Genomic DNA, 25,517 nt, shown 5'->3' with positions numbered 1-25,517 from the left:
TCAGGCTAGTATCTTTCTTCAGAAAAGATTTAGCCACACAGATTCAATGAAAACATTGCTGCTCTGGCAATCGCTTGGCAGAAGCCAGTGCCTGCGTGCATCCCCTCCTGGAACACCTTGGTAAACCTGGCTTCCTGGAGGAGGGGGCTGCAGACAAGAGGGGCTTCCAGGGATGGATGGAACTGGGGTGAGGGCAGTGAGACCCTCGGGGTGAGAAGGAGGGGCTGGGTGAGAGGCAGTGATGGGGAGGCTGGCCTAAGGGCCATAGAACGACTGGGGGCTACTTCCAGAAACATCCACCCTGGGGGAAAGCATGCCTTTGGGGCCAGCTGCGCATCAGACCCCTGACTCAGCAGCCCCAGTCCTTTCCCTCTTGGGGCCTGCCCCCCTCCCGACACAGGGGCTGGTCTGCCTTAGTCCCTTAGTACTCAAGCTGAGTTCACGGAGTGCTCAGGCTCCGCTCACCTAGCAGCTTCCCTAAGGAAGTAGGCTGTTAACTGGCTCCATTTTTAGCCTCCTCTCAGCTCCAGCAGCCCCAGTGAGGGCACTCAGGTGAGTGTCTGCATGATCCCTCCCGCCAAGCTGCAGCAGTTAATGGATCGAGGAAGGCCAGGGGCGGCAGGTGCCAGAGGGAGGCTAGGTTTGCCTCCAGGTTTCACGCCAAGACCTGACCCTGCCATGGCTGCCCAGGGTCCCCGGCCTCTGTGGCTTCTGCTTGCCCATCATCTGTCCCTCCTTCTTCTGTCAACAAAACCCATTTTGTCCTTCCTCTCTTGTCTCAGGTAGAAGGCGCCCACGGCTCTGGTAGCCACTCCAGGCAGGAGCTGCCTTGACCTGCAACGGTTTGAGATGGGCATGTGATCCAGGCCTGGCCACTCAGCATATTTCATTCCTCCAGCTTTTGAAATCGATTCATGGTAGGCACGTTACCTGGTTGGGCCACTGCACTCTGTTCTTGGAACATGTATTTGAACTGTCAGAGCAGACACTCTGTCTTTCTGCTCAGGTCATGGAAAGCATAGAAAATAAGTGTGACTGGGGCTGCTGGGGCTTCCTTGTAAGAGGAACCCATGTGGAGAAAGCAGAGCCAAAGGCAGAGAGACTGAAGCCATGTCCTAGATCTAGCCATGCCTGAAGTCCATCCCCTGGGCTTTTTATTTACAGACACAAACAAATTATCCCTTTGAGCTTAAGTCTGATTGAGCTGAGCTTCTGCACATGCAATACGAAGAATCATACTACCCCAGACTCTTGAGATGGATGGAATATGCCTATCTGGAATATGCCGTCACCAGTAGGCAGGAGCTGTGCTGAATTGGCAATGGCCTATGGGACCAGAGGGTAGAGGTGGGCTTGGTCCTTGTTGGCCAGGACACTCTGAGGAGGTCACTTTCCCTCTCACATTCTTGTCTGTAAAATGTGCCTAGTGACCCCAGCTCCCAGGCTGATGTGTGGAGGTGACATCTGGTCAAACTCAATGGCAGGAAGAACCAGCCTTGGGAAGGACATCTGGGGACTGGGAGGAGGGTGTGTGGAGGGGGCCAGCTAGTGCCAAGGCCCAGAGGAGGGAGTAAGCCAGGAAGGGCAAGGTTACTATGGCTGCAGCAGGATGATAGGGTCCCTTGCCATGGGGCACAGGATGGGGAGGAGGTAGGTTTGGTCAAGTGCTGCAGGATGGCCTGGAGGGTCTCTGATGGGTCTCTGACTGTTGGGAGAAGACCAGGTGGAGGGAGAGCCAGGAGTATGGAACGAGCTGGAATTGGGGTGGAAAGGAGTGGCTGCAATCTGGACAGATTGGGAAGGTGAGGCCCACAGCTTATGCTGATGTTCAGATGGTAGGGGCATTGCTGATGGGAAGGTCACTCAGCTACTTGGGTAACACTTGACCACCGGGGTGACTTGATGAAGATGAGGGAGACTGTAGGGAGAAGAGATTGGAGGGGTGGGTGGGGAGAGATGGGCACCACAGCGGGAGGAGGTTGGGGGAGGGGGTCTTGGAGGCCTGGAGGAGGGTGGTGCAGGACGGAAAGGCTGATCAGTGGGTCCAGGGTACAGCCAGGGGCAGGGGACCACAAGGTACAGTGACCCCACAGGTGATGCCTGAGGCTTTGAGGACCCTCCCAAGACCCCCTGGTGGATGGCATGAAGGCAGAAGGTGGCCTGGATCAACACCTTTGACCTTACACAGCAACTACTCAGGGACCCAATCCAGCGTTGGGGTGTGTGTGTAACCATCAGTAGCACCTCACCAGGCTGAACATGAGGGGAGCCCAGAAACAGAGCACTGACCAACAAAGTGTGAGCCCATTCTTCATACCACCTGGCCGTCAGAGCAGCGCCAGAGCCTCTGAGAAGAATGTCTGCCAGCGGCGGAGTGAGAAAAGCCAGTTATAATTCAGGCTCTGCTTTCGGAGGAACGGATCTTTGCAGAAGAAAATGACACTTCCATGCGCCCAGAGAAAAAGCCCCAGTACATTCAACGACGAGAGGGATCATCTCATTTAATGGGCTAGTGAGGGGTTTTAATTTCTCATTTAACCCTTTCTGCGTTTCTGACTTCTTTGTGTTCCTTCAAAAAGAAAGGAGAGAGCCAACAGGTGGTGGGGGTGAAGTGTGGGGCCTCAGGTGGGCGGGAGTGCTGGTCACTCCGCAGGCGCCAGGTGGAGGCCACCTACTGGGGCTGCACCTGTCTGCTGCTCTGGGAAAACCAGGCAATTCCACTAAAAGGCAACTGTCACTGGGTGGCTCAGTTGGTTAAGCGTCCAACTTCAGTTCAGGTCAGGATCTCACGGTTCGTGAGTTGAAGCCCTGTGTCGGGCTCTGCACTGACATCACAGAGCTTGTTGGGATTCTCTCCCTAATTCTCTCCCTCTCTCTCTGCCCCTCCCCTGTTGTCTCTCTCTGTTTCTCAGAATAAATAAACTTAAAAAAAAAAAAAGGCAACAGTCTCCTCTCTCTCCAGGCTTGTATGAATCCGTGGAGGTAATAACATGCAGGCGCATGTAGGGCACATTCGTGTTTAACAAAAGGCAGGGATAACTGATTCCAAGTCATCTGTCAAAGCAGAGGCTGGCCTACGGGGTGGCCTGGCTGCTGCCTTCAGACACAATAGCTGCAGGGCCCCTCTCCTCTAAACCCAGAGCTGCCACCACTGACCAGAAGTAGTCAGAAGGCAACCTGCTATTTGGGGGTTCGGATGGGTGTGTGCAAGCACTTTACAGTTTGCAGAGTCCTTTAACAGCTGTCATCACCCCTGGGTCCTAGGTCCCTGCTTACAGGCTCAGGGAGCTAAGTTCTGGCCCCAAGCCGCCCCTCAAGCAGGTTCCACATTGTCAGCGCAGAGCCTGGCATGGGGCTTGAACTCACGAACTTGAGATCATGACCTGAGCTGAAATCAAGAGTCAGACGCTTAAGCGACTGAGCCACCCAGGCATCCCCTGCCCCCAATTAGTTTAAAAGAATCAGAAAAAGTAAAAGGAATAAAGAGTACATGAAACAACTAAAAAACATAGCAAGATGATTTAAATCCAATAATATCAATGAATACACTAAATGTAAATGGTCTCCACAACTGGATTAATAACCAGAAATTTTCAGATTGAATAGGAAAGCAAGAACCACATAGATGCTGTCTACAAGAACCCCTCTTTATTAAAAAAAAATTTTTTTTAATGTTTATTCATTTTTGAGAGAGAGACAGAGCATGAGCGGGGAGGGGCAGAGAGAGGGAGACACAGAATCCAAAGCAGGCTCTAGGCTCTGGGCTGTCAGCACAGATCCTGATGCAGGGATTAAACTCACGAGCTGTGAGATCATGACCTGAGCTGAAGTCAGACGTTTAACTGACTGAGCCATCCAGCACACCTATAAGAACCCCTCTTTAAATATAAAGACACAAATAGGTTAAAAGTAAAAAGATGAGAAAAGGAAAGAAAGTTGGTATGTCCACATTATCATCAGACAAAACAGATTTCAGAGCAGAGGACATTATAATAGATAAAGAGGGCCATTTCGTAATGGAAATTGCAGGTGAGATTTGAACACCACTTACTCATTAATGGACAGAACAAGTAAACAGAAAACCAGGAAGAATATTGACCATTTCAACATTACCAAGTAACTTAACCTGATTTATATTGATAGAACCCTTCACACAACAACAGCAGAATCCACATGCATATTTAACAAGACAGACCATATTCTGGGCCATAAAACAAATCTCAGTACATTTAAAAGGATTCAAGTCATAGAAAGTATGTTCTTTGGCTGTAGTGGAATTAAATTAGATACCATTAACAAACCTTTTGAGACTAAAAGATACGCTTCTAAATAACTTATTGGGGTAAAAGAAAAAATAATAACAGAATTTTAAAATATTTTGATCTGAATGAAGAAAGAAACACAACATGTCAAAGTATGTGGGATGCAGCTAATGTGATACTTAGTGGAAATTTTACATATAAATGCCTATATTAGAAAAAAAAAATAGGGGCACCTGGGTGGCTCAGTCAGTTGGGCATCTGACTTTGGCTCAAGTCATGATGTCACAGCTTGTGAGTTCAAGTCCTGAGTAGGGCTCTGTGCTGACAGCTCAGAGCCTGGAGCCTGGTTGGGATTCTGTGCCTCCCTCTCTCTCTGCCCCTCCCCTGCTTGCACTCTGTCTCTCTCTCTCAAAAATAAATAAAGATTAAAAAAATAGATCTTAAATCATATACTCACATTGATGACCTCAGCTTCTACCTTCAGAAACTGGAAGAAGAACAAATGAAACACAAAGCAGAAGAAAGGAGGTGATACTATTCAGAGCAGAAATCAATGGTGTATATAACAGAAAAACAATAGAGAAAAACAATGAAACAAAAAGCTGGTTTTCTGATAAGATTAACAAATTTAATAAACTTCTAGTCCGGCTAATCAGGAAAAAAGAGGGGATACACAAATTACCAATATCACAAATGGGAGAAAGATATTAATACAAGTTCTAAAGATATCAAAAGAATAATAAGGAAATGTAATGGACAACTTCATGCCAATCAATTGACAATTTAGGTGACGTGGAAAATTTTCTTGAAAGATACAAACTACCCAATCTCACCAAATAAGAAAGAAATGGAAATTGTAGTTAAAAACCTTCTCATCAGGAATAGGACAAGGATGCCCGCTTTCATCACTGCTACTCAATATTTTATTGGAAACTGGGCAAGAAAAAGAAATAAAAGGTATTATGTTAAAAGGAAACAGTAAAGCCATCTCTATTCACAGATGGCATGATCCCATATAGACAAAATCCCAAAGAACCCATAAAAAAGCTACCAGGGCTGATAAACAAATTCAGGAAAATTGTGGAGTACAAGATCAAGACACAAAAATCAGTCGTGTTTCTATACACAAGCAATTAACACACTGAAAAGGAAATTAAGAGAACAATACCATTTTACAATAGCATCCAAAAGAAGAAAATATCTGAGAAAAAATGTAGCCAAGAAAGTGAGAGGCTTTTATACTATAAACTACAAAATATTATTGAAAAGACATGAAAGAAAATCAGAATTAAAAAAAAGACATCTCATTTTCATGGATTAGAAAATTTAATGTCATAAAAATGGCAATACTACTCAATGCAATCTGTATATACAATGCAATCCTTACCAAAATTCCAATGGCCTTTTTTTTTTTTTTGTTACAGAAATCCAAACCCATTCTAAAATTCATATGGAATTGCAAGGGGTCGTGAAGAGACAAAAGAATCTTGAAATGAATAACAAAGTTGGAGGGCTCACAATCCTGATTTCAAAATTTACTACACAGCTACTGAATGTACAGCAAGTGGAACTTCCACACATCACTAGTGGGAATGTATAATGATTCAAGCACTTTGAAAAGGAATTTGGCAGTTTCTTATAAAGTTAAACATGAACTTACCACATAGCTTAGCCATTCCACTTCAAGGTATTTATCCAAGAAAAATAAAAGCATATATGCACACAAAGACTTCATATAAATGTTCACAGCAGTATTATTTATAATAGTCCCACAACATGAACAACCCAAATGTCCATCAGCAGGCGAAACAGATACATGTACCAGTTTCTTATGGCTACGTAACAAGTGCCACAAATTTTGTTTACAATTACCATGAACTTAAATAAACACAAACTTATTATCTCCCAGTTTCTCTGGGTCAGGATTCTGGAACATTCTGGTTGGGTCCTCTGCTCAGGGACTCACCAGGCCGAAATCAGGTTTCAGCAGGGGCTGCCATCTTATCTGAGCATTGGGATCCTCTTCCAACCTCAATGAATTTAGTTGCTTGCACTTGTAGGACAGAGACCCTCAACTCTAAGATGCCACCCACTTTCTGATCGCCATGATACTTTGCTTCTTCAAAGGAAGACAAGAATCTCTCTCAGGCTTCAAAGATGACTTTTGGAGGACTCAGTTCATCTTTTAGGGTTCACCTGATTTGGTCAGACCCACCTAGAATAATCTCCCTTTTTCAGTAACTCAAAGTCAACTGACAAATCGCCAGAAATTTCTTCATATTCAAAGGTCCTTCCTACACTCAAGGGGAGGGGATTATCTAATGTGTATCTATTGGGGTGGAGAGAACCCTGGGGGCCATCTTAGAATGTTGCCTACCACAGAAACAAATTGTGGTATATCCATGCAATGGGGATCTTGCTCAGCAATGACAGAGATGAAGCTTTCTTTAAAATTTTTTTAATGTTAATTTTTGATTATTTTTGAGAGACAGAGAGAGAGAGAGAGAGAGAGAGAGAGAGAGGGAGAGACAAAGCATGAGTGGAGGAGGGGAAGAGAGAGAGGGAGACACAGAACGTGAAGCAGGCTCTAGGCTCTGAGCTGTTAGCACAGAGCCTGACTCAGGGCTCAAACTCAAGAACCTTGAGATCATGACCTGAGTCGAAGTTGGACACTCAACCAACTGAGCCACCCAGGCGCCCCAGGAATGAAGCTTTCAATACACACAACAACATGGGTGTATTTTAAAATGACCATGCTGAGTGAAAGTAGCTGGATAGATACATGGAACATTTTGTGGTGATGGTTTCATGAGTATTTACATATGTTTATATATGTTGTGAGTGTTTATTGTACAACAACTATACAGATGTTTAAAAAATAACTATAAAATCTGATATTTGATAGTTATTAGAAAACATTTAAGTATGCTTTTCAACTTTTCTACCATTATTTTTATGAAATTTAAATTCAGGTCAATTATTTCTTTAAAAAATTTTTTTTAATGTTTATTTGCTTTTGAGAGAGAGAGACGGAGCACAAGCAGGGGAGGGGCAGAGAGAGAGACACAGAATCTGAAGCAGGCTCCAGGCTCTGAGCTGTCAGCACAGAGCCAGATGCAGGGCTCAAACTCTTGAACTGTGAGATCATGACCTGAGCTGAAGTTGGATGCTCAACCGGCTGAGCCACCCAGGCGCCCCCCCAGTCAACTATTTTTGATGGAAACTTAACATTAAAACTGAGATGTGTGGTAAGCACTAAATGCACATCTGATTTTGAAGACAGTATGAAAAAGGCTGTATCATTGTATTATATTGATCACAGGTTGGAATGGTAACATCTTGGAGATACTGGGTTACATAAAACAGGTTATTAATCTTTTTAAAAACATGCTTATTTATTTTTTTGATAGAGAGTATGAGTGGGGGAGGGACAGAGAGAGAGGGAGACAGAGGATCTGAAGCGGGCTCCGCGCTGACAGCAGTGAGCACGACGTGGGGCTCGAACTCATAAAACTGCGAGATCATGACCTGAGCCGAAGTTGACACTCAACCGACTGAGCCACCCAGGCGTCCCAAAATAGACTATTAATCTTAATTTCACCTTTTTTAATGTGGCCACAAGAAAATTTCACATGACTCACAGGACTCTGTGGTATTTCTACTGGACAGAGCTGGTCTAGATCAGAGTACTCGGTGAGGGCAAGTAGGGGGTTCACAAACAAGATCAACAACACCAGGAGACAGACAAATGCAGAAGAGGGGCCACTCTGCAGGACAAATGTCCCTGTTTCTCAAGGAAATCAGTGGATTAAAGACCAAAAACAAAAAAAAAAAAAAAAAAAAAAACCAAAAACAAAACCCAAAGCAAAACAAAGAAACAAACAAAGAGGAGAGGGAGACAAGGACAATTCCAGAATAAAGGAGGCTTAAGAGTCAAAAGATGGGGGTGTCTGCCAGCTCAGTTGGTTAAGCGTCCAATTCTTAGTTTTGGCTCAGGTCACAATCTTGCAGTTTTGTGAGTTCGAGCCCCATGCAGGGCTCTGTGCTGACAGTGTGGAGCCTGCTTGGGATTCTTTCTCTCCCTCTCTCTCTGCTCCTCCCTCACTTGTGCTGTCTTTCTCTCTCTCAAATACATAAGTAAACTTAAAAAAAAAAATTTTAAAGAAGTTAAAAAATCAAATGCAATGTGCAGAGCATGTCTTAGATCCTGGTTTGAACAACCCAAGTGTGAAAAGATATTTTTGAAGTCATTGAAGCATCTGATTATGGACTGGCTTTTAAACAATATTAAGAAATTGTTATCCATTCATTAGTTGTGTCAGTGGCATGGCGCTTATACAAATACAAGCACTCCACACTGGAGTCACGGCAGGGAAGGGGCAGGCTGGGCGCACACACAGAGGAAAATGAGCTGTGAGGTTAGCAGAGGAGCTGGGACACGGGTACGTGGTGGCGGGTCATGTTTGCCCTATTCTTTGCATGTTTAAGTTTTTGAAATTTTCCATAAGAAAAAGTTAGAAGAGAAAAGAGGGGCGCCTGGGTGACTCAGTCAGTTGAGCATCCGACTTTGGCTTGGGTCATGATCTCATGGTTTGTGGGTTCAAGCCCCGCATCAGGCTCTGCACAGCTTGGAGCCTGGAGCCTGCCTTGGATTCTGTGTCTCCCTCTCTCTCTGCCCCTCCCTTACTAGTACTCTGTCTCTCTCTCTCTCAAAAATAAATAAAAAACTTTTAAAAAATTTTTTTAAAAAAGAAAGAAAAGAAAAGAGAGGCAAGCTTGTGACTTTCTCCCTGAAAGTCCCATGAGACATGGGTGCTGTGTGACCTTGGGCTGCCCTCCCTGACTGAGCCAGGGACGAAGACGGCAGCAGGGACACAGGCTTCCTCATTAAGGTGAGTGGCAACACTGCTGATCAGTTTATTACATGCAATGTGCATCTGTCAACAACTCTGCTCCTGAAATTGGTTACAGCCAATAACCTAATTTGTCCCCCACCCCCTTTACACTCGCTGTTTGCAAAATATAAGGACATTTTCCCCAGCAAACATTTCAGAACTGCAACATGCAGACACTTAAAGCCCTTTTCATCATCCAAAGTGCTAATACAATTTGGCTGCGTTCATGCAGAAACATCTGTTTTCAATCCGCAGGCCACCGGGGGCCTGCAATTCACGCCCGGAGCAGCTGTCACACACTCTGTCACCTCAGTGTCTTTAACCCTTTCCACAATCCCCTTGCACACATTCACACAAACCACCAAGTGTGCAATGTTTGATTCTGAAGGGGCTTGTCAGAACAGCCCTGGTATCAGAACTGCTGAGCCGCGAAAGCCCCTGGTGTGGTCAGGACACAGTGCCCCTGGGTGACTGAAGGGCACCACCATTAAACTCGAAAGGACTAGGGAGTTCATTTCTCTGGGGATATGTCACAACAGTGTGGGCCTTCGATGCACTATTAACCTCTGAGGATCAGAGCCAGCCACTCCCCACACCCCCCCCCCACCCCCCCGCCGTCACCTGCCCAGGGTGGGTCTGGGTATGTGACCCAGTCCAGAGCCCCAGCCCCTTTCTCCTGGCTCCTCTGCCTGCTTCTCTGTTGTGTTTGTGTATGCTGAGGGTTGACAAGGAAGCCAGGAAATGGCTTAAGAAGGTAAGAAGGCCCAGGAGTGCCTGGGTGGCTCTGTTGGTTGAGCATCTGACTTCAGCTCAGGTCATGATCTCACAGTTTGTGAGTTTGAGCCCCAGGTTGGGTTCTGTGCAGAGCCTGCTTCAGATCCCCTGTCCAGTCCCCACCCCTGTACTTCCCCAGCTCATGTTCTCTCTCTCTCCAAAATAAATAAACACTAAAACAAAAAGAAGGTAACAAGGCCCAGAACTCTCCCATACACCCCATGCCGCACCCCCAGCCTGTGTGCATGCAGGTAGCGACAGTGGTCCAGTGTCTGTCCTCAAGCTGCACACAGCCATACTGCCCGAGTCTCTGATACTGGGGGCCTGGACCCTTGCTCCTTCCTCCCCTCCTACCTGACCACCAACATTCTGCCTGGGCTCCTGGTTGACCCCCTCCAGAGCAGCCGGGGCATGGGCTCCCCCAGGGAGCCTCCCTTGAGTTGTCCCCACCTGCAGCCCTCCTTCACTGGGGTGTGAGCTCAGGGATGCCCTGGGCCTGCTGCAGAGGGGCGGGGGCATGTGGGGGCTGGTGACCTTGTGGTTGGATGAACTTAGTGGTCTGCCAAGGGCAAAGGGTGCCCCATAGCACAGACCAACATGAGGAGTATGGGAAGAAAATATGAGAACTCCTTTTAATATTTTGCATTCACTGAAAGTGATTTTGTTACGTGGGCGCCTAAGTGGCTCAGTCGGTTAGGTGTCCGACTCTTAGTTTTGGCTCAGGTCATCAACTCATGGTTCATGAGTTCAAGCCCCTAGTCGGGCTCCATGCTGATGGTGTGGAGCCTCCTTGGGATTCTGGGTCTCTTTGCCCCTCCCCCACTCATGCTCTCTGTCTCTCTCGAAATAAACTAAAAAAAAAAAGTGATTTTATTATGTAATGGTTGCTATGTAAAAAGATTACCTGTAACATATATGTTATGAAGCATGATAACAAGTTAGATGCCTAGAGGCCCTCCATCCAATCAGGCAGGGAAACATGATCAATCCCTCCATTTCGTCCACCTGGGCCATCCTCCCTACCCACCCCACTTCCATCATTCCCACTATCCGCAATTTTTAAAAAATTCATTAAGAATATTTTATCTAACTCATATAACTCAATAGCAAAAAGCACCCAAACAATACAATTAGAATGGATTAATTATGATTAATTAATGGTTAATGATCACTTACATTTTAACTTTAAAATTTGGGTTGAGGATCTGAATAGATATTTTTGCAAAGAAGACAGACAGATGGCTAACAGGCACACGAAAAGATGCTCAACGTCACCCATCATCAGGGAAATGCAAATCAAAAGTACAATGAGATTGGGGTGCCTGGGTGGCTCAGTTGGTTAAGCATCTGACTTTGGCTCAGGTTATGATCTCATGTTTGTGGATTTGAGCCCCACGTCAGGCTCTGTGCTGACAGCTCAGAGCCTGGAGCCTGCTTCAGATTCTGTGTCTCTCTCTCTGCCCCTCCCTTCCTCGCACTTTGTCTCTCTCTCTCTGTCAAAAATAAATAAACATTAAAAAAATTAAAAAAAAAGTACAGTGAGATAGCAGCTCACACCTGTCAGAATGGCTAGTATCAAAAAGACAAGAAATGACAAGTGTTGGTGAGTATGCGGAGAAAAGGGAGCCCTTGTGTGACTGTTGGTGGGAATGCAAACTGGTGGAGGCACTCTGGAAAACAGGATGGAGGTTCCTCATAAAATTAAAAATAGAACCACCTTATGATCCAGTAATTACACTAGTGGGTATTTACCCAAAAGAAACAAAAGCACTAACTTGAAAAGATATCTGCGCCCCCATGTTTATTGTATCATTATTTACAATAGCCGAGATATGGAAACAAACTAAGTGCCCACTGATGGATGAATGGATAAAGACAACGTGCTATCCCACTGCTAACATATCCTCAGTGGTGAAAACCTGAGAGCTTTCCTCCTGAGGGCAGGAACAAGACAAGGCTGTCCGCTCACCACTTTTATTCTACATAGTACTGGAAGTCCCCTCCACAGCAATCAGACAACAAAAAGAAATAAAAAGCATTCAAATTGGTAAGGAAGAAGTAAAACTGTCCCTATTTGCAGATGACATGATACCCTAAATAGAAAAGCCTAAAGACTCCACCAAAAAACTACTAAAACTGATAAATGAACTTAGCAAGGTTGCACCATAAAATCAATGTACAGAAACCCATTGCATTTATATACACTAATAATGAAGCAGCAGTAAGAGAAGTCAATAAAATAATCCCATTTATAATTGCACAAAAAATAATAAGATACCTAGGAATAAACTTAACCGAAGAGAAGAAAGATTTGTACTCTGAAAACTATACAGCACTGATAAAAGAAATTGAAGAAGACAAAAAGAAATGGAAAGACATTCCATGCTCATGATTGGAAGAACAAATATTGTTAAAATGTCTATACTACCTGAAGCAATCTACACATTTAAAGCCATCCCTATCAAAATACCACCAACGTTTTTCACAGAGCTAGAACAAACAATACAAAAATTTGTATGGAACCAGAAAAGACTCTGAACAGCCAATGTAATCTTGAAAAAGAAAAACAAAATGGGAGGTATCACAATCCCAGACTTCAAGTTATATTACAAAGTTGTAGCAATCAAAACAGTATGGTACTGACACAAAAACAGACACATAGGTTAATGGAACAGAATAGAAAGCCCAGAGATAACCCCACAATTATATGGTCAATTAATTTTTGACAAAGGAGGAAATAATATGCAATGGGAAAAAGACAGTCTCTTCAACAAATGGTGTTGAGAAAACTGAGCAGCTACATGCAAAAGAAAGTGGACCACTTTCTTACACCATACACAAAAATAAACTCAAAATGGATTAAAGATCTAAATTTGAGACCTAAAACCATAAAAATTGTAGAAGAGAACACAGGCAGTGACTTCTCTGACATCAGTTGTAGAACCTTCTAACTAGATATGTCTCCTGAGGTAAGGGAAACGAAAGCAAAAACAAACTCTTGGGACTACATCAAAATAAAAAGCTTCTGCACAGCAAAGAAAATAATCAACAAAACTAAAAGGCAAACATACTGAATGGGGGCCTGCTTGGGATTCTCTCTCTCCTTCTCCCACCACTCTCTAAACATTAAATAAACATTAAAAAAATTATAAATTAAATTCCTTTAACAGAAGTAGATTTTCTATTTCTCCTTGTGTCAGTTTTGGGAAGTTACGTCTTTCAAGGCATTTGTCCCTTTTATCAAATGTACTGGTATAAAGTTCCTCATAAAAATCTGTTATCCTTCTAATGTCTGTGGGATTTGGGTAACTTGTGTGTTCTTCTAGGCAGTCTTGCTAAGACTTGATCAATTTTATTAATCTTTTCAAAGAGTTTTTTCTCTTTTGCTTTCTATTTTATTTATTTCCTTTCTTGTGAGGTAATGTTTAAAAAACAACGTGGCGCACACTGCCTGATAAGATAGTAAGCACTCAGATAGGCACTCCTGTCTGCTTAGCACATGTCTGGCCAGTGGTCAGATGGATGGACAAATGGGTGGCTGAGCAGAGTGGAGTCCCCATGAAGACAGAAGGAGCAGGCAGGTCACACCACCTAAATGTAAACATCTGAATGTGAACAGCCCTGAATGTAAACATCTCAGAAATAAACACACAGACCAAGCTCTAAGGCTCGCATGGTCTGGATGACCCTGTGAGGTCCCCTTATGTCCCTGAACCTCTGTTTTCTCATATTTTTTATTTTTTAACTTTATTTATTTTGAGAGAGCGGTGGGGAGGGGCACCGAGAGAAGGGGAGAGAATCCCAAGCAAGCTCCGTGCTGCCAGTGCAGAGCCCGACGTGGGGCTCAAACTCAGGAAACTGAAAGATCATGATCTGAGCTGAAATCAAGAGTCACCTAACTGACTGAGCCACCCAGGTGTCCCGTTCATTTGTTTGTTTTTAAATCCAAACAGCATCCAAAAGCAACAGAGTTTGGCTAAATAATAATAATGAAAGGATCACTTCTCTCTGATGCTTGGAGCACCCACACAGGGCCACTGTGTACCTGTGGCCTCAGGCACTTGTCACAGCAACCTCTGTCTGCTTCACGAAATGAGAGAACCGGGGTTCCCCGGGTGGCTCATTTGGTTGAGCATCGGACTCTTGATTTTGGCTCAGGTCATGATCTTGCAGTTGTGGCTTTGAGCCCTGCGTCGGGCTCTGTACTGACAGCTCGGAGCTCGGATTCTCTCTCCCTCTCTCTCTCTGCTCCTTCTCCACTTGCACTGTTCTCTCAAAATAAATAAACTTAAAAATGAACAATATACTGACCAAATAAGTCAAGGAAATCTTTACTCTGCAGGGGGCAGTGTTTTGCTGGTTTCAAGAGGCTGAGCTCCTTCCCACTCTTGGTGAGATCTGTTTCGTGTAAAGCAGGAATTCACCAATTAGGATGATCCTGGTGCAGGATGGAAAGGCTGTTAACTGGCAATATTGGAGCCTGTGTTAGCTTTCTCCAAAAATAATAAAACTGAGCACTCCTTCCACCCCCAGTCATGGGCCTTTCACAGATTAGTCCATAAGACTCTCCCTGGCTGAGTTTATGTGGCTTGGGGTTTGGGGCATCCTTGATGGCCGGGTGGCAGTGGACTGGGTAGTAAGGCCTTCCGGAAGTCATGGAGACAGCGGCGTCTGGGTGGCTCAGTCAGTTAAGTGTCTGGTTTCATCTCCACTCATAATCTCTCTGTTTGTGAGTTTGAGCCCTGTGTTGGGCTCTGTGCTGACAGAACCTGCGTGAGGTTCTCTCTCTCTCTGCTTCTCTCTGTCTGCTCCTCCCCCGCTTGCACCTCTTTCTCTCTCTCAAAATAAATAAATAAACTTGAAAAAAAAAGGAAGCAATGGAGATAGACATGACATGCATGAGAAGGCTCCTTTTGGAGCCCACAGAGCTCTGCTGGGCAAGGGAGCGCCAGGCCGCACTCTTGCTATTATTACTGAAAGTGACGCACACATGCTGGGTCTCCAGGAAGGGAAGGAAATGAACAGAGTGGAGGCCTTCTCTGCACAGACACTGCCATTATGAGCCCCATTTTGTGTCTGGAACGCAGGGTGATCCTGGGAGTGTAAGAGCAGTCCCCCAGCGAGGAAGCAAGGGGTTCAAAGCCTGGCCTTGGTGATGTGGGCATCTTCTGCTACCTATGGTTCCTGGAGGAATCTTTGTGGGGTCTGCATGAAATGGTAAGCACCTTTCCCGAAAGAAGGAACCTGCTAAGGCAGAGCCTGGTGCATAGGCCAGGCAGCCTGCTGGGAGGGCACAGTGACAGGAAGAGGACCAGGAAGGAAGACAGGAGGGTGGGAAGGGAAACTGAGACCAGAGCCCAAGAGTACCACAGGACACCCCAGTAAAGCCTGCAGCCCCAAGGCCCTGGCCTCTTCTCCCAACAGCCCCTTCCCACGCTGCTGCTGGCCCCTGTCCAGCTCCCAGGAGGGTACAGGATGGGCTGGCAGAACACGGGGTGGACTTCTCTTCCTAGGTATGCATCCCTGTCTGTAACTTTATTTTATTTATTTAAAAATTTTTTAAAATTTTATTTATTTTTGAGAGAAAGAGAGACAGAGCCTAGCAGGGAAGGGGCAGAGACAGTGAGGGAGACACAGAATCCAAAGCAGGCTCCAGGCTCTGACCTGTCAGCACAGAGTCTGACAGGGGCTCGAACCCACCAACTGTGAGATCATGACCTGAACTGAAGTTTAACGCTTAACCAACAGAGTCACCCAGGCGCCCTTATTTTATTTTATTTTATTTTATTTTATTTTATTTTATTTTATTTTATTTTATTTTATTTTATTTTTTATACATGTTTATTTACTTATTTTGAGAGAGAAAGAGAGAGAGCATGAGTGGGGTAAGGGTAAGGGGACAGGGCGACAGAGAATCCCATGCAGGCTTCATTCTGTCAGTGCAGAGCCCAATGTGGGGCTTGATGTCACAACTATGAGATCATGACCTGAACTGAGATCAAGAGTCTGACACTTAACTGGCTGAGCCACCGACGCGCCCCCCTGTCTGTAATTTTAAAACAACTTCAACCCAAAACACTTCACCTGAATTGAGTTTTGAGGAAAGAGTCCAACAAATCCAGATTATGGGAGAAAACTGATGTGGAACCTTCATGACACCAGGAAAGACAAACAATATGGAGGGACTGTGGTAGATTAAAAGACTTTAATAAACATGACAAACAAGTGCAACGCTTGATCATTGATTGGATCCCAGATGTAAAAATAAGGCCCAAAAGGACATTACTGGGGCCACTGGGAAAAGTTGAATATGGACTGTATAAGAGAAATGTTTTTGTGTTAATGTTTCCTGGGTGTGACACCCGACCTCAGGTTTTGTAGAACGTCCTTGTTCTAAGGAGATACTGATACACTTACTCTTAAATGGTTCAGCTAAAGTTATGAGGGCTGAGATAAAACACACACTGCCAGATGTTAATGAGGAATGGATTGAAGTGGGGTGTACACCATTCCATACGAAGTTTTCTGAGTAAAAAGCTTGGGGACATCTCCAAGTCCCTGTAGATAATGGCAGCCACCTAAAGGCAAACTTCTCCATACAGATCGACCAAGAGCGCAAATAAAACCACCCACACTGGGGCCTAGAGCGTGACCAGGAGACAGGCTGCTGCCCACCTGTAGTTGGTGTGAGCGAGGCGAGAGACCCCACCTGCAGAGCCCGCTCCAGAGAACCGCTGGCATGGCAGGTCGGGCAGAGACCAGGTGGGAAAGAGGAGCAGGGAACTGGGGCCAAGAATTTAGACAAAATGACACCAGAAGGAGAAAGTCCCACTAGAGTGGGGCAGTTCTGAGAGCAGATGTGAGACCAGGTGAGAGGCAGCACTGGATTCTGGGGGGGATTCAAAAGGGACAGAAAGCGTGCAGGACCAGGGTTGGCTGTCTTGGAAAGATCCTGCTTCTAGAGGATGTGGCTCAGAGGTGGAGGCCTTTAGAGGGTTGGGGGTAAATGGATACGGTAAAAAAAAAAAAGTAGTATGGGGAAATCAAAGGCCTATAGAAGCAAAAGTGAATGGTAAATTTGGCAGACACCAAACCATCCCACACCGGGTAAGACTCCAAGTAAAGGAGTCCTTAAACCAACAGAAGAGGGCACTCCTGAACTAAGAAATCTGATGTTACCCAAATCCCCAAGGCTAGCCTATGATTGGTCTATTATTCCCACTACCTGCAAACATAAAGACATTTCTTTTTCTTTTTTAAGTTTATTTATTTATTTTGGGGTGGGGGGAGAGGCAGAGAGGGAGAGTGAGAATCTTAAGCAGGCTCCATGCTGTCAGCCTGGAGCCTGACACAGGGCTCAATTCCTCAAACCATGGGATTGTGACCTAAGCCAAAATCATTCATCAGACACTTAACCAACTAAGCCACCCAGGCTCCCCAAGACACTTCTAAGTTAACAGAGGGTAACAAACAGTATCTATACAAAAGCAATATAAGGGGCTGACAATCCCATGGATAGTCATAGTTTCTCCCCAGAAACTAATTTACATGGGAATAATGTAACACAGAATCCTGACTTGAATAGCCTTACGAAAGCGTCTGAGACGTGACAAAATGCCTTACATATAAACTTGAAAACTCAAAACGGAAATGGACACACACAAAAAAGGTACACACAAAACTAGAATTCCCAAACTCAGGAGAGAAAATGAAAAACACAACATCATCTCAGAAATGAACACTAAAGTAGACGCTCTTTTAGGGAGAATAGATTTGACTGAAATTTTAATAAAGTTCATTGAGGAAATGAATGAAAACAACCATAAAACCAAAATGAAATAAAAACAGTAGCAAAGAGGATTATATAGAAAGTGGTAGATACAGAAGATGGGCAAAAAAGATCTAGTGTATAGACATAGCATTGGAAGAAAAACAACATAATTAGCAGCATAATGATTTTCCAAGAAATCTTTCTGGAAGTAAAAGCAGACTTGAATCTGCATAGCTAACTTCCCCCCACCCCTTGCCCAGTGCACTTGAGAAAATCGATACTGAATGGGCAACTCCAAGATATTTCTTAGTAAAATGATTAGACTTTAAAGGTAAAGAAAAAAACAATCTTCTGGAGCTCCAGGAAAAATGATCAAGTGACTCATAAAAGGAAGAAAAGCATGTTTACATCAGACTTCTTGACAACTGCATGTAAGCAATACAACCCAGAGCAACGTTATAATGAATTCAAAGAAAGCAAGTGTGAGCTAGGATTTTATAACCAGCCAAACTATCCTTCAGGTATCAAGAGGACAGAAAACAATGCCAACATGAAATGAATCAGGGAACGTCATACTCATGAGTCCTTCTTGAAGAACCTGTCAGAAGCTACACTTTATCAAACCAAGGAATGACTAGGAAAACTAGTAAAAATAACTATCAGCAAACCAAATCTAACACCATTGTGCTGGATGGACTAAAGCACCTGCCATCCCTATCTCCTGGAGTTCACGCCCTGGAGTGTGGCTGGAACCATTGACTTTCCTCTAACCAACAGAATATGGCAATAAGCTCTCGTCCTGCAACTAAAAAAAGGTGAGTGTTGCTGGCAACCACATAGATAGAAGAGCAGATCTATTCCTACCTCAGCCTCTAGATGAGGATTAGTCCTGGCCGACACCAGTAAGAACCCAGCAAAGCCACGCCTGGACCTCACATCCAGATGGCTAACACAATCATATTGAAACATAATATATCATGCCCAAGTGGCTTCCATTTCAGGAAGGCAAGGATGGCTTAATATTCATATTTAATAAATTTTGTGTCTTATTGTTTGCCTTATCCTCTCATCCTGGACCTTGTATCAGGAAATCCATTAGTATGATTAATCTTATCGTGCTTGCCTTGGCAGCACATATACTAAAGTTGGAACAATATAGAGAAGATTAGCATGGACCCTGCACAAGAAGAGAGGTAAGTTTATGAAGCCTTCTGTATTTAAAAAAGGTGGGGGGCACCTGGGTGGCTCAGTCGGTTAAGCATCTGACTTCGGCTCAGGTCATGATCTTGCGATTCATGGGTTTGTTTGAGCTCTGCGTCAGGCTCTGTGCTGATAGCTCAGAGTCTGGAGCCAGCTTCAGATTCTGTGTCTCCCTCTCTCTCTGCCCTTCCCCTGCTTGCATGCATTCTCTTTCTCTCTCAAAAATAAATAAAACATTAAAAAAATAAAAAAATAAAAATAAAAGATTCATCTTATTAACAGTGCTAGAAGAAATATCATATAATTATCTCCATATAGGTCTTCAATGAAAATCAATATTCATTCTTGATTTTAAGAAACCACCCAATAAAATAGGAATTAATGTGTACCCCCACATATACATACATACATCTCCCTATCTCTGTTCTAAAGTCAGTACCTCTCTCTCTCTCTCTTTTTTGACATGCAAGGCAGAATGTTATTCACTTTTGTGTTGAATAGTGTAAAAACCACAAAATCTGGATTGACTTTAGGTAACAATAATTTAAAAGATAGAAAGCCCCTATTACAGAAATTTTTAAATTGATATTTGACAATTTATACAATAAATGAAGAAAACTAACACTAGAACAGGCTAGGGATCAACTAACACAATACAACATGTTAACACATGTGGTCAAAGGATGGATGTGTATCATCCATCACCTTCTATGTAACATCCTGGCTGGTGTTTGTTTTATTTTGCGGGGGGTGGGGGGGCTAAAGTCAGCATCTCCTGTAACAGGAGAAGTACTAGAGACTTTTTTTACTAACCTCAGGAACAAGGGAAGGAGGCTCATTATACCTAATATTGAATATTAAATGGGAAGGGTGTCAGGTGGCTCAGTCGGTTGAATGTCCAACTTCTGATTTCGACTCAGGTCATGATCTCTCAGTTCTGGAGCTCGAGCCCCACATGGGGCTCTGTGCTGACAGTGTGGAGCCTGCTTGGGATTTTCTCTCTCCTTCTGTCTCTGCCCCTTCCCCACTTGTGCTCTCTCCCTCCCTCTCTCTCAATTAATAAAAACTTAACATGTTTTTAAAAAGTTTTTTTAAATGTTTATTTATTTTTGAGAGAGAGACAGAGCGTGAGTGGGGGAGGGGCAGAGAGAGAGGGAGACACGGGATCTGAAGCAGGCTCCAGGCTTGGAGCTGTCAGCACAGAGCCTGACTCGGGGTCGAACTCATGAGCTACGAGATCATGACCTGAGCTGAAGTCAGAGGCTTAACCGACTGAGCCACCCAGGTGCCCCAATAAATAAAAACTTAAAAAAAAATAAGAAAATATTGAATGGGAGGTATTTAGCCAATTTAATTAGATAAGAGAAAGCAAGTAGATGCATAAAAATCAGTAAAGAAGAAGTCAAACTATTTCAAGTTTCAGATGATAGAATCCCTAAACTCTCTAAAAGGATTAATGCTGAAACTAATAACAAAATAAATTCAGTGAGGTAGGTGCACACAAAACAGCACACATACACACACATACACACACTGACCCATTCTAGACAGGATGGAAGAAAAAAATTATAATAACAACAAACAAAGCCACATCCTCATGAATAAACTTAATAAAAACATGTGAGGAAAACTTCAAAATGCTCCTGAAAGTGGTCTTGAACAAATAAGACTAAATAGTATTTTTTTATTAAAAAAAATTTTGTTTTAATGTTTATTCATTTTTGAGAGACAGAGCACAAGTTGGGGAGGGGTAGAGAGAGAGGGAGACACAGAATCAGAAGCAGGCTCCAGGTTCTGAGCTGTTAGCACAGAGCCTGACACGGAGCATGAACTCATGAACTGTGAGATCATGACCTGAGCCCAAGTCAGACGCTCAACCGACTGAGTCACCCAGGCGCCCCAAGACTAAGTAGTCTTGAACACACAGAAAGATGTTCCTTGGTTTTGGATAAGATGGCTCAACTTGATAACGGTGTCAATTACCCTGAAGTTTGTCTGTAAATGTGATATCCCAACAAAAGATAGTGGCCACACGCAGGAATAGCTAGGATGCCCTGACACGGAAGCAGACAGAGGAGGTCTAACTCTGCCAGATATTCAAACACAGTAATGGGAGTTGAGTTCAATCTCTCCCTCCTATTGAAACAATTGTGGATGAAGCCCTTCCTTGCTGTTTGCACACACACGCGCAACATAATGACGCCTTTACAATGCCCACCATGGGGGACCAGCACAAGAAGAGACAGAGCTAGTGAGACAGACTGGAAAGCCCAGAATTAGGTCCAATGCATTTCGGTGCTTATTATATGACACGGGTGCATTTCAGATCACTGGGGAAAAGACAGCCTCTTCAATACATAGTGCTGGGATAGAGAGACAGACATTTGGAAGAAGATTCAACTGGATCCATGAACCAAACAAGCATTAGAAAACACACGTAGGGGCGCCTGGATGGCTCAGTCAGTTAAGCATCCAACTCTTGATTTAAGCTCAGGTCATGATCTCAGGGTTCACGAGTTCAAGCCCCGCATGGGGCTTTGTGTTGACAGCTCAGAGCCTACGTGGGATTCTCTCTCTCCCTCTCTCTCTCTGCCCCTCCCCTGCTCACTCTCTCTCTCTCTCAAAATAAAAAAACTTAAAAAAAAAACCCAACATGGGTACATTCCATACAATCAGATATAAGAACAGTCTTTCTAACTAGGATTCAAAATCTAGATGCAATGAAAGAATAATTAAATCAACTATGTGAAAATAGAAAGCTTTTACTGGCAAAACCTGCCATAAACAAAATTTTTAAAAAACTGGGAGCAACACTTGCAAAAAAAATAATAATAATAGATAAAGCACTAATCTATGTATTTAAACAAACTTCAATCCAAGGGGGAAAAAGGACCAAAAATCCAATAGGAAGCAGGCAAAATAGACAGGCAATTGACAGAAAAAGATAGTTAAGTGACTTGAAATCGTATACAAAGATGTCCAGTTGCATTCATAATAGAAAGGTAAATTAAAACACACTGAAATACTATTTCCTGGCTCTGAGAGAGGTTGCAGGGGAAACAGACACAGCCATTCACTGCTGGGGAAAGGGGAATTTGGGAGTAGCTAACAAAACAAATACATATTTATTCCTAGGAATTAAAGATACACCTTCACAAATGAAAACAACATGTATGTGAGGCTATCCTTAACCTACTGATTGTAATAACAGAGGCCTGGAACAAACCAAATGTCCCTCTGCAGGGCACAAGCTGAGTAAGTATGATACAGCCACTCCGTAGAGTAGGTCCTTGTACAAAACCAAGAGGAAAGTCTCTATTAACTGGTAAGGAGACATTTTTAATTGCAAAAAGCAAGGTGCAAAAGAGATGGATATGTTAATTTTGTGATAACGCATAAATGGACGAATAAACCAGAAGTGGTTTTAAGTGGTTACATCCAGTGTAGGAACAAGGAGGAAGAATCAGGGACTGGATTGAGACTTCTTGGTATAGCTTTTTTTTTTTTTTGAAATTTTGGCATTGAACCATGTAAATGTTTTACGTACTCAAAAAATAAAATTATATCATAAACACTAAAAAGGAAAAAAAAACCCCAAATCTCATGCAAACAGAAATAGCTGAAGCTATTGGTATAAACAAACTGATAACACGCTCACATAGGGCCGACTACACACCCAAAGACATCCTGAACTTGACCTGGTAGGTTTTGGTAAGCAGTGGTTTGGATGTAGTGACTCTAAAACTCTTTGGGATATATTCTAAGACTAAGCAAATGATTACCTATGTTGATGTTTGGGGAGAACCAGGTTCTTACTGTGGGAGGAAGATGAAAATACAAATTTTTAGTTAAAAAACAAAAACCTGATTTCTTGCCTCGGTGCACTGAGAAGGCCTAGAGACAATGACGCCAAGCACTCTGAGCACATTGAAAGTCCAGATACTAGTTTCTGAAGCCCACCCCCCGACTCAGAGGTACGGAGGCTTCTTGGAGAAGTGGCTGACTCTAGGTCTGGGTCAAAATACAAGTGAGAGCTGGAACAACGCGCCAAGACGTCTGGGGACATGTCAAAAGGACGCAGAGAGACCAGCCTGAACACCCAGCCCAAGTATCCAGCAGCACCCTGTCTTATCTTTGCGAACTCCCGGCAGGTGCCCTGCTTCCACGGGGAGGTCTGAGAGCAGCGGGGGCCCGCTGGGGACATGCCAGGAGTGGGGCAGTTGCTTGAGCCCAAACCAGGCTCCTCTGGCCACTACCGCTGGCAACCGCACCACTTGCAGAAAGCCCCTCCATACTCATGCCCTCCTTGCCCTGTGAGGAGGGAGGAAGCCTCCACGTGGCTGCAGTCCCACTGGAGTGAGGGTGACTCCACATTGGGTTGGTTCGCTCCTCCTTGAAAATCCTTGGTGGACTCCAGCAGCCTCCTCCTTGCTTGCTCCCTATCCTGCCCCAAGTCCTCTCTACCCACTTGGGGTGGGGGGCCATCCTTGCAGTACACAAACTGTAATCTCTCCCCTCTCCCCTTCCCCCCTCCCACCGGGACTGTGCATCGCACCCAGAGAAAAACCCAAACTTCACAGCTCTGTTCCAGCTCCTTCCACCCACCACCTGTGTCTGCCTCAGGGGCCTCCCATCTGCTGTTCCCTCAGAACTTTTCAGTGGGCTCCCACCTTGTAACTGCATCACAGCTAGTGGTCACTTCTCAGGGACCCTTCCTGATCCTCCCCTTACCAGGCTAAGTCTCAGCCCCCACCCCAGTCTCTCTCTCTGCAATAACTCTGTTTTGTTTTCTTCCTAGCAGGTATCCTCGGCCATGACCTCAGTCTTCAATTACTTGTTCAGCTTCCCTAAGCACTTACTGGGGCTGGGAGCAGACAGCACACAATAGGGGCTCAGTGAATGCCCTGGGTGAGGGAGTGGACAACCTCACCCCGGTCGCCGGGCATAACGGCTGGAGTTTGGCTTCCGTGGTTGGAAAGGCAGCTTTGTCAATTCTTAGTCCTGTGACCTTGAATAAGTCCTGTCACCTCCCTAAACCTTAGTTATTTCCATGGTAAGATGAGGACATAGCTGTTGCCCGCAGGTAAGCCTCCCCAGGGTGCTTCTTGGGCTACTGAAGCCCAGCAGGTCATTTGCCTCAGGGGCCCAGGAGGCAGGAGGGAAGAGGCTGGGGTGAGCCCCTCCACCACGACCCCAAGCTGCCAAGTCTGCTCTCTCCACACTGCCCCCTATACAGAGCAGAGCATGGGACAGGGTTGGGAGCACACCTCACCACCTCCCCTCCAGGCCTGCCTTTCCCTACCTGAACACAGAGAGGAGTGGACTAGGGGTCCCCTGACCCTGTCCGCTGCCACCGTGTGAGGCACCACTCAGAATCCCAAGCTGACTCCACTGTCCCTGCAGGCTCTCTGATCGTAGCATTGATCCTTTCCTCAATCCGATCCCAGCTTCAGAGACAATACCCTCTTTCTCTCATTCACAAGCAACCGGCAGGTCAGCTGTTCCCATTTCATAGACCGGGAAACTGAGGTCCGGCGCGGGGTGGAGGCCTTGGGTCCAGGCTGGCTTTTTCTGCCACTCCGGTGGCGGCAGGAGGTGGCTGCTCACCCCGAGTGAGTGGCGGGGGGCGTGCAGCAGAGCCAGTCTCTCGCCCCGGCGGGCGGCCGGGGGGTGTGCCCTCCGCCGGTGGCCTTCCCGCCGCCGCCCTGGCGCACGCACCCTGTAGCCCCCTCCCGCCCCCCCCCCCCCCCCCCCCCCCCCCGCCGCTCCGGCCGCACACTCCCGCGCGCCGCGTCTCCGGGGCCCGCCAACCGGCCGGCCACGCGCACTGTCACCCGCGCGCGCACCTGTGCTCCGGGTCAGGCCCGCGCGTCCCCGCGCCGCAGCCCGGACGCCCGCTGTCCCCGCCCGTTCGCCGCCCCGCACCTCCCGCCTCGGCACCCGCGCCCCGCCGCCGCCCGCAGCCCCTCCCCAGCGCCCGCAGCCCCGCGCCCTTGCCCGCAGCGCTCGTGTTCCGCCCGGCCGCGCCCCCACTCACCGGCTCCCGGCGCGCTAGGACCCCGGGCCCGGCCCATGGGCAGCGCCCGTCGCTCTCGCTGCGAGCCGCGGCGCCTCGGACCCGGGGCGCTGCCCGTCGCCCGCTGTCAGCGCGGCTCCCAAGCGCAGCCCGCCGTGCGCTCACGGCCGGCCCCGGAGCAGCGCGGCGCGGCGCCCCCTCGCGGCCACACGGGGAAGTGCGGGCCGCGCGGGCCGCGGGGTGGGGCTGCGGGCGCCCTGGCCAAGCAGGGCCCTTGCAGCTCCTCTCCTGGGGCCTCCGGTACCGCGGGCCGCCCTGCCCACGCGCCTCGCCTCTGCTCCAAGCCTCAGGGTCAAGGCCGAGCGTCTAGCCCTGCGTTCAGGGCCCTCCTTTGCTGCTCACCTCCCACCCCTGTGGCCAAGACCCACTATGAGCATCATTCGCTGCTACCCCGAGCGTGGCTCCTGCTGGACTCTGCACCCGAACTGCCCCTCACTGACTTCCTCACCTGGCAAAGCTCTGGTACCCTAAGACCTTGGTTTACCCCCTTTCTTCATTGTTGGGCTCTGGCCACTCCTCTGGCCTCTCCTCCTTCTTCC

At 46.0% G+C, this 25,517-nt stretch overlaps 1 protein-coding gene and 1 non-coding gene across 2 annotated transcripts in view; one reads left to right on the top strand and one right to left on the bottom strand.

Annotated features, from left to right (window-relative positions):
• The window catches only part of RASGEF1C (RasGEF domain family member 1C), an 87,337-nt gene extending 62,240 nt beyond the window's left edge, over nucleotides 1-25,097 (bottom strand). Inside the window, exon 1 of the mRNA XM_027076947.2 lies at nucleotides 24,940-25,097. The gene's annotated coding sequence lies outside the window, so the exon portion shown is untranslated. The remainder of the gene's footprint in view (nucleotides 1-24,939) is intronic.
• Nucleotides 18,818-18,923, top strand: LOC113604594 (U6 spliceosomal RNA). The gene has a single exon (XR_003426570.1). It is a non-coding gene; the product is annotated as a U6 spliceosomal RNA (small nuclear RNA).
• Nucleotides 25,098-25,517: the final 420 nt, after the last annotated feature.

The sequence above is a fragment of the Acinonyx jubatus genome, chromosome A1, assembly GCF_027475565.1.
Source record: "Acinonyx jubatus isolate Ajub_Pintada_27869175 chromosome A1, VMU_Ajub_asm_v1.0, whole genome shotgun sequence".
Taxonomy (NCBI): Eukaryota; Metazoa; Chordata; class Mammalia; order Carnivora; family Felidae; genus Acinonyx; species Acinonyx jubatus.
This window is presented reverse-complemented; position numbering and strand designations above follow the sequence as displayed.